This window comes from Eurosta solidaginis, chromosome 4 (genome assembly GCF_040869045.1).
Source record: "Eurosta solidaginis isolate ZX-2024a chromosome 4, ASM4086904v1, whole genome shotgun sequence".
Classification (NCBI taxonomy): domain Eukaryota; kingdom Metazoa; phylum Arthropoda; class Insecta; order Diptera; family Tephritidae; genus Eurosta; species Eurosta solidaginis.
In genome coordinates this window covers 239,779,612-239,793,077 of record NC_090322.1, presented here as the reverse complement: position 1 = coordinate 239,793,077, position 13,466 = coordinate 239,779,612, and the positions used below count along the sequence as shown (strand labels likewise).

The window sequence follows — 13,466 nt, the reverse complement described above, 5'->3', positions numbered from 1 at the left end:
AATTCAATGCCAAGGCGAATCCATACCAGATGGTGGCAAAGCGAATTCAACCAATTCGCCGTGCAGAAGAATGTCGACTGACATATTAAAGTACAAAGCAATGTATTGAAAATAATTAAGAAGAAGCAATCAGCTGTTGGGATAACAACAGCTGGTACTGAATTCGCCTTGATTCAATACAAATCGGTCGGGTGATCTGTCAGCAAAAGTTTCAGTTAAGGCTTGGTTTCCTCGAAAGCGCGGCCGCTATTTAGCGGCCGTTGCATAGCGGAAGAGTATGTTGTCAAAAATGTTGCAGTGTAAAAGTAATTATGTGTAAACTAAGAAGACGGTGAAGTTCACGGTAACGTAATATAGCGGCAGGGCATAAAATATTACGGCCGTCATGACGGTAGAAACTCGTTCATCACCGTTTTTTGGCACCGCTATTGTCAAAGCGGTGAACATTTTGAATGAATATTTATAAAATAAACAACACTTTTGAATTTTAATTTTTTTGAACATGTTTTATTTTTGTATGTGCAGTTAAAAAATAAGAGGGAAAACTAAAAAAAAAAAGGAAAAATGTAAAATAAATGTTGTGGATCGTCTGCCGTAAGTGTTCGTAGTTTCCAACAAAGCGGTGCCGCTGAAAACGGTGAGTATACCGGGCGTTCTTTAGCTGTCGTAATAAAGCGGCACCGTTTTCCGAGGAAAACAAGCCTTTAGTGCAAGGCGAATTCAGTACAAAGTGGTGTTATACCATCAGTTGATTGCTTCTTCTTGATTATTTCCAAGCAACGCCTCGCTTCAGCAAGAAGTATCTTAATTGAAATCTATTAATTCTTATTTACTATAAACTTGATATTCTGCTGCACGGCGAATTGGGTTAAATTCGCTTTGATATCACCTTGTATAGATCCGCCTTAAGTAAGTGTTAACTGGAGATGGAGAAACGCCCCTAAACTGATTAAAATACCTTTTTGATAGTTGAAAATATAGTATTTTGAATTTGGTATAGAAGAAGAAAGAAATTGATCTATCTGCACACCTGTGGCAGCTGCAAATAAAAAAAAAATAGTTTTTCAAATTTAGAAACATTTAAAAAAAGCACAATTATCACTAAAATTATTGTTTGCGGCTTGAGCTCGAGCTCGAATCAAGAATCCTTAATTAAAAGGCCGATAAAAACAAAAACATTTAGAAATTTATTTTCTTGAAGTACATACATGTATTGTTTTTAATTTCCAAAAAAATATTTTTTTTTCAACTTTGAAATGAAAGAAAAAAAGGTGCTTATGAATTTTTATTTAATTGCACTTTATGATAATGTTGAAATTTGAATTAAAACATTGAATGAGTTTTATTTTGGCAAAATCGAGTTCATTATTTTGTGTTTTAAAATCCTTTATTTTTCGAACTTATTTTCTTAAATAAAAAGAAAAACAGTTGTTTGAGTATTTCGAAATAAGCCTGTGGTTTTAAAAATTTGCACAGAAATGAACTCAAAATATTTTCTAAAAATAAGTTTTGTTGGAAAATATAGTTTTAGAGATTTATTAATTTTCAAATATGTATATTCCTTGTAAAATTTGACATTTTTGTTTTAAATCTAATTAACTTCTTGTTAAATTTTAATTGGCCATAAAAACTCTGCAGAATTCGTTTCGTTGAAATTATTTTTTCAAAATTTATTTGCTGGAAATCATTTTTTTATTTATTGCTTGAAAATAATAATTTAGAAAAATGTTTTTTTTTTTTTTAATTTTTTTCTGAAATATTAAAAACCTATATTTAATTATTTTTAATTTCCATTGCATTTTTTTTAATTTAAGAATTATTATCTTTTCGCTAAATTTAAATCAAAACAAAATCAAATAACTTTCTATTTTTGGCAAAACGCAATTACAGCCAAATTTTTTTCGTTGTATTCATTTAGCAGCAACACTGTCCAGTTAAGCTCGCATTAAGACCATACCAAGCAGTATATTTCTCGAAAGAAAGAAGGGTGGGGGGTTGAAGAAAATTGCATTTACCATATACACATACGCAGTGAGAGAATACAAATTTTATTCACTTCTTTAATTTAATAAGTTTAATTTAAATATTAAGTTTAGCTATGTAAGATGTAAGCCTAGGTTTAAATTAGCATAAAAATTATTTCTTATTAGCTTTACATGTTATTCTATGATAAATCGGGAAATGTTTGGTAACAACAATCTACTTTTATTTAGTCGAAACTTTTTCTTTTTAATTGTTTAAATTTTCTTTTTCATAGTTTTAAAATTTATAATTTCCGAGAAAATATATAAAATTTTGAATTTGAAAAAAAAAATCCTGAAATTATGTTGCATTACTTAAAGTACCAAAATTTTAAGAGGAAATTACCTCAAAAAGTCCAGAATGCGTTTAAAATATTTAACTGAAATTAAAAAATTAAAAACTAAATTTTTTCAGTATCAAAAAAAAAAAAAAAAAAATACCCTTTACAATTTTGATTGTTTTTTTATAAGCATTTATATGTTCCATTGCCCCAAATTTGAACAAATTATAAAAATTTGTAAAAACATTCAATTCAAATAAACAATACAAAAATGTGAATCGAGGTTTAACAGAATCGAAACAAGCCGATTCCACACAGTTAGAGATTTTATACGGATTTACCCAATTAAACTTATGTGTATACATATATATATTTTTTTAATTTACTTTTCCTTATAATCTTAAATACATATCTTTTAATTTTATTTTTTAATAATAAAACTGTTGAAAATTTTTGGAAATCAAATATTAAGTAGTAAGTTCACAATATTAAGCAATATTTTCTTCCATCACAAAATTTAAAAAATGTATTCCTTTCGACTGAACAGTTGGTTTTTTAATTTATTTTAATAAATTTTTTTAAATTTTTATTCTTTATAAAATCTTATTTATTCTTAATCTATTTTCGTTAATGCTACCATATTTATTTAAATATTTTTTTATTTGAAATTCTCTACTTCGAATTGTATAATAATTTACATTTAAACCAAAGTAATAAATTGTTTACCGCAATTCGAACTCACAATTTTTAAATAGAATTTAGTATTGAGCGAATGTCGTACGTTGCGTACGTATTTTGAAAATCGTATGGGGTATTTTTTGTAGAAAATTTAGAAATCTTGCCGAATATCAGAATCTTTTGCAAAATTTACTCTCAACTTGCTACAAGGCGTATGCGTAACATTTGATATTTTATGCAGCATACTCTTAGGCTGATAATCATCAGCGCTGAGGCCAAAATGGGAAGTTTGATATTTTTAAGTTTTGCAAACTGATTTTTAATCACAATTTACCAATCTGGCCTGTAATCCTTGTAATGACCAGCGCCGAAATGTAATTTTAGTTGACGCTTTTGGGCTTCAGAGTTTTAGCCATAACTGGTATAGAAATTTCGCTTTATGATTACAAAAATTGATTCCAGTTTTTTGTGAATTGAAAAAAATTAAATTGTAATAGAAATTAATTCTTACTTTTTCAAATATTTGGACAACCGGGTAGCGAATACTTTTTATTTACATATTTGTTTTAATTTTTAACTTGAAAAATTCCTAATTGGTGTATAAACTACTATGTATTGTTCACATCTATACCAAAGATACGAATGATTCGTAAATTTTACTTTATAAAAAAAAAAAGAATAATACCTTTTATTATACTTAACTATTTTTTCGTTTGAACTATTTTTATTTTACTCATATTCGTTTGTATCTAGGTTTAACTGTACAAAAAAATCTCTTGAAACTAAAGCTGTAATATTTAACGCATCAATATTTATGTATAAATAAAAAATTTTAGAAATAAAAATAATCAATACGCCATGTCAATCTGAACCATTATGTATCAACAGAGTAACATTTTTTAAGAATTGTATATTATTGAATTTTAATATAAATAAGTTGAAAATTTTCTAGCAAACGTCTTTTTAACATATCTGTAGCACTATTTTGATATACTCGGCTGAATCAATAATCTAAGTTATTTTCGGAATAGCCAAATCTCATGAAAAAATCGAATTAACCCACCCAAAGGCAAACAAGTAAAACTTTACAGTTTTTTGAACTACGTATTAGCTTTTTTGCAACCTCGAATAAGTTCTCTGCCTAATAATATGCAAAATAAAATAAAAGGAAGGGAATGCGGTAATGAGGAAAGCTTACTGGTTAAAAGTAATATAAAGGGATTTAAAGTTATTAAAATTGGGTGAAATTTAAAAGGCTTTTGGCATGTCCAAGAGCTTAAAAGTTCTAGAAAATTCAACAGATTCTCCAAAGCTCAAAAAACTGATTGAAACTGACTGACAACACTGGTAAAATTTGAAAGATGGATGCAGCTTTCGAATAAAAATAAACTTGAATGCCTAATAAAAGTACTGGGTGGGAAAGCAATACATATTAAAGCTATTGGTGTTTCTACAATAGTTCTAGGGCCGCTTGTCACATGTGAACCTTAAAATTCTATGCCCTATAAACAAAAATTTTCAAAGTTTACATGAGAAAACGGGCCTAAAAGTTTTTAAAATTTTCAACAAATTTTAAAAAGCTTAAAAAAACGCTTAGCATGTTTTGAAAACTTCAAATGTTTTCTGTGATTTTCAAATGAACAGCTTTGACATTACCAATGAGAAACTTTAGAAAAAAGTATGGATCCTATTTTTTAAAAATATTTTCCGTGCTTTTTAAAGGCACGAAAAAAAGCTTTGTAAACGTCTTAAAATACAAAACAATTTTCGTGTTGATTGTTTGAAGCCAAAAGCAATTAGTTTTCCTAAATGGACGATTTTGGCAAGCAATTAATATTCGATACAAAAGCTTCGGAGCTTTTTAAGAAAACATCTTATTTGTGCTACCAAAAGTATATCATCGAGCGTAACATGAAGTTGGGAAAAGTGTGAGGGTAAAAATAAACTTAATGCTTAATAAAAGAACTGTGAGAGAAATAAATTTTGAAAGCTTGACAAGCTCACAGCTTAACAGCATTTGAATATTCGAAAAATTCTCAATACAGCAAATATTTTTATTAAATACTTCCTAAGCTTTTCAAAACACTTCGTTAAAACTTCGAACTACGAGAAAATTTCGAAATCTGTCGAGCTTCTCAGACGAAAAAAGAAGGAAAAGCTTTTGACTATATTAAGATTAACGTGAAATTTTTCGAGCTTTCTCCTTTCATTGCATGACTACTAATGACTGAGTTTTTATTTCGAGTCAATGGAAGGTTTTGAGCTGTTTTTTTTTTTACTTTGAAACGATATGAGTTTTCGGAATTTTTTTCTTAAATTTCGGGTCGATTAAAATATACAGAACGAATAGTTTAATATTGTGATAAAAATAGGGCGCGTTAACTTTGAAAATCTCAATTTAAGCCGGGTAGCAAAGCAAAAAAAAAAAAAAACAAATTAAAAAAATTGGAAACTAAACCAACAAAAAAACTAAAAACAAATTACAAAACCAAGCTATAGCATTAATTATTAGTTTTAGGTATAAATATCCACTTTACTTTAGGCGCCAAACTTTTCTACCAATAACCAACGTTTCTGAAAACTACACTGAGAAAAATTAAGAATACTTTCTTATAGAGGACTACTCAGAAAGACGTCTTTGCTATTGACTTTTAACATTTTCCTGTTTTTATAATATTTTTTATATCTAACGCGGTACTAAAACTATCCAACTCTAAAGCAAATATCTATGTATCTACTAAAAACTGAAATTTTGTATTTATTTTCAAACTTACACTGTTTAAGAGGAAACTAAGGGCATATTTCTAATGTATTTTATATTTATAAATCTGTTTTATTTTTACGAAAAAAGATACAATTTAAAACGAATAAAGAAAAAAAGTTTGGCTGAGAAACCCTAGGGTGGAGCGAAATAAAAAAGAGATAAATACTTTATTTTGAGCTTGGAAGAGCAATTTGAGATAGCGAAACAAAAACCAACTAAACAACAGTTTTAATTATTTGTTTTTTAATTACTGTTTAACGCCAACGTTTTGGAAAGTTTTGTATATTAAAAAAATTTCTTATGAACATGATTTCAGAAATTAATAAAAAGGCGCAAATGGGTTTACACAAGTCTGTTAATGATTGAAGACGCAATATACATACATATTTTACTATTTAGTACGCGTACGTCAGCCAAATCTGATGTGAAGAGATTGATTTCAGATTAAAAAAAATTAACAGGACATCAATGGCTTAAATCACGTCCGTTAATGCTAACACGTTACGGATTCCCTATTTAAGTGTAGACCAATGTGATGTTAAGCACTTCATTTCATAAAATTCAACAAATCTAAGACCAGACAAATTTTTATTTAATTAGTTTACGCATTTCTTTAAATAAATTTCAGAACAAAGCTAAGGAAATATGTTTCTTTCGTTCCACCCTAATACTAAACAATTATATGTGTTATGAAAATTAAAATTTGTTTAGAGAAAATTACTTGTAATAATATTTTTTAAATGTACCTAAATCTGACAAAAATTAATAAATTAAATAGTATTAGCGTAATTGCAAGCTGCGTTAATATAAAGGAAATTAAAACAAAAAATTAACAAAATTAAAAACCTGTAATTGAAATAGAGGTGTACGTACACATAAATAATTTTTTCCATTTATGACTTATATTATAAGAACAAAATAAGATAAAATAAAAATTAATCATCATAAAAAATAGAACTTATGAGCAAATATAAAAGTAGTAAAGGAACTAAAAAAAAATATCGTTAGAATTCTTGTACTGTTTGTATATGTGCGTGTCGATAGTTGATGTAGTTTTAATATCATATATATATACATTCATGTAAATCTTATAAAGAAATAAATCATAAACAATGTGGTGGAACGTAATAAAAAATAATAATTCGGAAGTGGAATTTAAAGCGTACAAAATACGGACTCTTGTCAAGATTTCTTAGAACAAAAAGAAATAACATTGGAAATATTGGCAAAAATATGTAATGTAACCGAAAAGACGATTGCAAGCCACAAGGATTGAACTTCGGTGGGACCCTTTTTAAATTGACCAATGATATGTTAGTCCTATTACCTAAATAGGGTTATAGTTCGCGTTTCCAGAGCAAATGTTCTAAAATTCTTAATTTTTAAGAATAACCTTGTCAATTGAAAAGTCAGACATCAGAAATATTTCTTTTGTATAATAAAAAATTCGCTTGGTTCTAAGCATAATATTATGATATAAGATGCATGGACCTTTGAAAATATATATGAGGTTAAAATAGCGCCCAACGCGGGGCCCACATAAGTGGCTTTGGTCACGAAGTGCGGCTGTGAACCTATAATTTAGAAGATAAGAATAGCTTCGACCGAAATTCATGTGAGTCGCAATATACACTTATCGAAAGAAAAATAAAAAGTTTGACAATAGGGGATGTTTCAATTACACAAAAAATTCTTAGGACAATCTATTTTTTGAAGAGGACAAAAATGCGATTGCCTTAAACTTTCTCCCGTTCTGAAATAAAAATTGTATTGAAATAGTTTTGTGGGCCTAAGCTACCAGCTCGAAAGTGGTGTTACTCCGCTTTTGCCACTCCTGGTCTGTTGAAATAAAAAAATATACTTTAAATCTATTTATTTATAGATTACTCATGGTAGTTTAATTTCATAATGAATATTCATAATATATGGAAATATTCGTGTTCCTCTTGTTGTAGTGATAGGGAGACACGTCGAAAGTTTTATCGATGGTTATGGTCCTTTGCCGGATATCACTCTTCCGTTCTGGAAATTAGCACCATTCACATACCAGCATGACAATCTCTGGCTGATTTGATATGACGACGTTTAACCTTCTAGCTCTTTCAACTTGAAATTGAGTTCGCCAGAGTCTCGCAAGCTAAATAAAAAGGATTCGCCAGGGTTAGATGAAGTTGGAAATTGTGTTGGAGAAGCTATAAACGCTGTCAACCCCTTGAATGCTTAGCACGAAACTCGTTAACTTGTATAAGCAATTCATTTATTTAAAAAGTTTCAAGAATTATAAGGTATTTGTTAGCTTGAGAAAGCTGAATTATCATTTTATTAACATTTTTTTCTGGACCGCTCTGATCTCGGAAGCTGTTTATGGGAAAAACTTTCTTGCGATCGAGATAAACTGTCTTACTAAAATTTTTTAGACTTGACTGCGCTTGTTAAGGAAACTCGGAGATCACAAATTTGTGATTTGTATTGCAACATAAAACAATTTTCCTAATAGTCGCGGTCAGGTGTAAATATTCGAATCGAAAAAATTTCCTAACGTTATTTATAACTTTTATCAATGAGGAAAATTGGAAACCATAATATAGTTTTTTGCCCAAGGTTAAAAAATTTCACAACTGTTGGGTATAAAGCCTTAATGGGCTTTAATACCTATGGGGTGATACTTTTTTTTGCATTTTTCTTGAGTAAATAATTTGGAAGCCATATATGGAAATCAAATTTTCCTAATCTTACTCTCGTTTTAGAAAAACCGTTCAAGGCAGAATTTGTTTTTTTATTTGTTTTTGACCCAAAACAATTTCCCGAATTCAGAGCGTCAATAGATAAGAATTCGAATGGGAAAAAACTGTTTTGTTCGGTTATATTTTTTTTATTTTCAATAAACATCTGCAATCCACGAGAGATATTTATATTTTTATTACGCTCCACCATAATAAGTGTATGAAGTAATTCACTGGCAGAATATAACTATATTTCAGATAAAGTGAAACAAATACAATGAAAACATGGAAGTACTGCATGGGACGCGGCAAAGCTGTTAAAGCACAAAATAAAGCCAGAATAATATGGGTAAACTAAGTAAGGAAATAAGAAGCAAAAAAAAAAAAACTAAAAAAAAATTTAAGTAGAAAACTTACTAAATGAAAATACGCTAAAATAAACGAATACATTAACGTATATTAATAATTTATAATTTGTATGATACTGTTGGCACTTTTACTAATTTTAATGTAAAAGGAACACAAAATTATTACATAATGCAAAGAAAAATATTTTTTTTTTTTTGCTAACTTAAACGTAAGTGTTTATTGAAAGCTTAGCATATTTGTTTGTTTGCCTATAATGATCGGTTGCTGATGACTCGATTTTAACACACGAACGAAAGAAAAATATTTAATGATTTTGTTGAATAAGAAAAAAGTATAAGTTTACTTAAAAGTATTTCTTTTTTTGTTTTAATTAAAAAAGAAATTGAAATTGTTTTTTTACATAATTTTTTTTATATATATAAAAAATATAATAATTTTTTCAATATCCAAATGAAGTATTAAGTTAATTTATGCATTTACAATGTATGTATATACAACACTTAATTGTAAAAAAAAATTTCACTCATGGCAGATTGTATATTCTATTAATTTATATATATATTTTTTTTATGTGGGTTGAAAAGAGTGAACAAACAATAAGCATGCCAAAATCTTAAATATCTAGTAAGGAATTTATACCGTGTATTTTTAATTTTTCTTCATTAAACAGCTTTATTTTTCATTAAAATTTTACCATAACCAATAGCTTGTTATGGTGTGTTTACACGAGCGCTTGATTCTGTACTTTTCTGAACTTCAACTTCATATTTATGAATTATACGTGCTCCTAATAGCTGGGGTCTTAAGGGCCCATTACTGATACTTAGCATAGACTTGACTTGACTTGAGAACTGTCACTTACAGTTCTGTTAAATGAACATTGCATGTTTCTGATTACTCAAAACTTAGCAACGCTTAACTTGACTTAGAAGTCTGTTGAATTTTGATATTCTATGTAAGTTCTAAGTGACGTTTACATTTTGAGATGCCATTTGTTTGTTTCCTTTTCATTTTGACATTTTGTCATACAAATTGGCATTTATTGATTATGATGCCAGATTGTATGCGCTAAGTGGAGTATAATCGTGGTTAAGTTGCCAATTTTAAGCCAAGTCAAGTCAAGTTTATGCTAAGTATCAGTAATGGGCCCTTTAGCCAAGCGTGAGCAGGCGCAGAAAATAATCCATTAAGTTGAAAATTTTTGTTGTAACACTAACCGAAAATGTTTGGAAATGCAAGATGGCTCTTTGTAAGATATAACTATTTGTCATTTTGACACATTGAACATCGATGAATCAAAGTTGTTTTCAAATTTATTTATTTCCAATAAAAGTTCATGTTTTTGGTTTTATTGTAGCCATAAGAAAACTCCCCGATGGCTTTGCGGAGTGTTATCGAGGTTGGTGATCTTTTTCTGGATATACATCCGGTACACACATTCCGGTATATTTCGCTAACAAGCAGCATTAAGGTACAAGCCCGACCAACTCGGTAAACTACTTAATATGGTCACCTTGACCTTCTAGGCCATCCCTCCTCAGCACCTAGTTTCATGGCGAACTTGAGATCGTCAGAGCCACTCCTAAAGAAAGAGGATTCGCCACGGGTAGGTGAGGTTCACAATTGGGTTGGAGAAGCTACAAATTGCGCTGCCAACCCCTTAAAAGAGTAGCACTACACAGTCCCTTGAATCCCGATATTGAAAACAGAACACAACATTAGGGCTAGTTTTTATCAAAGCAAAATTTGGCCTTCTTCAAAATTTGTACTTAAAATATCTTAACTTTTTTTGGAGAAAACTCGTATAAATTGAAAGAAAAAGGTGGTGAAATCAGTTGAATGACAGGTAAATTAAACCGTTGTTTCTTCCAATTTTTATCCTTCAAAACTAGCTGTTGAATTCACTTTTCAAGTAATTGGCGCTTCAGCAGTCAAAGTTAAAAAAAAAATGCAAGCCACAGCTCTTTTAAATAATACACAATTTTCGAGTCTACTCTACTTAGACATTTTTTTTCTAACCGAAAAAAACGTTTTTCTTAAATTTTAAAGTAGCTTTCGCCAGACCTTGAACCCGGGACCTGCGGTGTGGTAGGCGTAGCACTGCCATCACACAACGGTGGCTGCCTAGCTATGCTCTGTTGAAATAACTGAACAAATTTGTTCTCTTTACATAAAGCTCCGTTGCATTAACCATAATGCGATAAATTTTGCTGAATGTCTACAACAATCCTAATTGACTGACTGTACTAGCTTCATTTTTTCGGCGTAAAAATTTGGGGTTATTGAAATAAAATTTTTTCAGTGTTTTTTTTTTGCGGTGGAAATTGTGCGTCCTAAAAATGGCGACCGAACTGACGTTTCGCAACGCAGGTGAAGCTATTGAGAATGTTACAATATTCTCACTTCGGTTATACATTTTTTATCTACTACACTTTTGAATTTTAGCACCCACCCTACTATAGTTTTACTTCGGCAATCCTTTTAGCGTTGCCAACAAAAGCCAATCATTCAGGGCTGTCTGGAATCCAATTGTTGTCGGAATCGGATTTAAAAACGACAAAAAAATTTCTTTGCTGTCATGAAATGCAATGTTATGGGTTTAATGTTCGAATTGGAATTAGTGTCGGTTTTAGGTGTCACAGAATCCGATAATATCGATTTTGCTATCGGAAACAATCCAATCAGTTAAATGCCGTTGGATTTTATTTTTTCATAGTTGTTTTTCTCTAGCAGTTGAATATTTTCTAAAAATGTAAGTAAATAAAGGTTTATTTTATAAAAATAAATGTAAATTTACATATATTTTCATTCTTAGAAGGGGAAAGCATAAAAATTCAATGCAAAACAGTATTTTGATTGAATTTATGGAGAAACATCCAGATATTACGAAGGGCTTCACGAAGCACATCATCTAAAATCGATGACAATGTGCTTCTACCTACACTCATGCTAGAATCCTTGCCAACTTATCTTTGATAGGATCCTTCAGCTAAAAATCGTAACGTAGCTGCTGATTGCAGCACTGACTCGAGCGAGTTAAGCGTCCTTCAATGGTGTCCAATACCATTCGGAAAGCCTCTTTGGATATGCGATAGTATGCGATTAAACTGGAAGTACACTATAAATATTTAGAAACCCAAATTAAGAATTATTTTTAATTACGCTGGCTCTGGCAACTCAAATGGATTGCTGCGATCTCAAAGTTTTCCTTTTGACCTTCTCGCAACTTTCTTCTTCCAATAACATAAATGCTACAACTGCTGATGCCATTTTGATGTCAATAAATTTGTTTAATTCTGTTTAAATGCACAAAACAATAATTTTATAAAATATTGTCAAAAAATTAACATCAAAATTACCGGTGCACCGATAACACTGTAAAACAGCTGATTCGAACATCGCTTTTATTTACATTAGAAAAGGGCAAAATCAATACCGTTTTTTTAACACCAATTTAAAGGGTCAATTAAACTTCCTTAACCCTAACGCCATAGTCGTAACCATACCCATATCCATAACCATCTCCAATGTGATCGATTAATGATCCCTTAACCTAAAAATCGTGCAAATTTCTTAAAAATGACGAAAACGCAAAAAATTACAAACATATTCCACAAAAAATAAGTCTCTTAGTCATAACGTATCCAAAACAATGAATAAAATCTACAATAAGTTGTTAAATTCACTAACTCAAATAGGTTTAGGTCATGGATATGGCGAGAAACCAAAAACTAATTGGTTGGTTATGGTATGGTGATCGATTACATTGATTTCCATAAGGTAGGTTTGATCAACTGTTTTATCTGGTTATTGTTTTATGGTTATAAGTCGCCATTAATTGGCCTTTAAATCAATATTATGCGGCAGTTACGAACGTGCGTACCAAAAACGTGTCAGCTGACACGACCTATCTTATGAGTGTGCAATGTAAACGAAAACTCACTGACGTGCAACGCCCGTACGTACGTAGCCCGGAACGTAGAAATCAAAACAATTTTGATTTTTTCCGTAAGAACGTGTCAGCTGATCGCTCTCTCACTAGACAGAGTTGCCTAGTAAACTTTTGTGCGCTAATTTTTGACCGTTTGCAATTTTATGCAAAAACACCTAATTAAAGTTTGAAAAATTGTGAAAATAATTCGAAATAATTATGTAAAAGTGCTGATTATAAATATGTAATCTATTTATACTTATTTAATATGTATTCCGGCCAATATCAAAAATTAAATTGGAAAAAGATATTTCCATAAGCATGCATGCAAACTGGCCAATGGCAACAGTGCTTTGTTGTAAACAATACACACACAAATATGTTATGTACATGTACACAGACGCACACATTGATTCCTACGGGCTTGAGAGTTCGGTCAAACATGCTTCGTACGACAAACGTCCGTACGTACGGCACACGTCGGTGGGTAACTGCCGCATTAGTTTGTAATTCCGACAAAACTCAAAACCGACTTGAATTACATGACAGCCCTGATTTAAACCATTTTCGGGATTCATTAATACAATGGACAAAGGTTGATGCTGATGGAAGCACAACTTTTGTCTTGGTCCTATGTGTAGTAATTATTCAAAATTTGATCGTCTATTGTAAAGCCAGAGACGATTTTGTCGTTCAACA

At 30.3% G+C, this 13,466-nt stretch overlaps 1 protein-coding gene across 1 annotated transcript in view; it reads left to right on the top strand.

Moving 5' to 3' along the window:
- Positions 1-11,165, top strand: part of LOC137251134 (uncharacterized) — a 28,032-nt gene extending 16,867 nt beyond the window's left edge. The window contains exon 5 of the transcript XR_010953166.1: positions 8,726-11,165. The gene's annotated coding sequence lies outside the window, so the exon portion shown is untranslated. The remainder of the gene's footprint in view (positions 1-8,725) is intronic.
- The last annotated feature ends 2,301 nt before the right edge of the window (positions 11,166-13,466 follow it).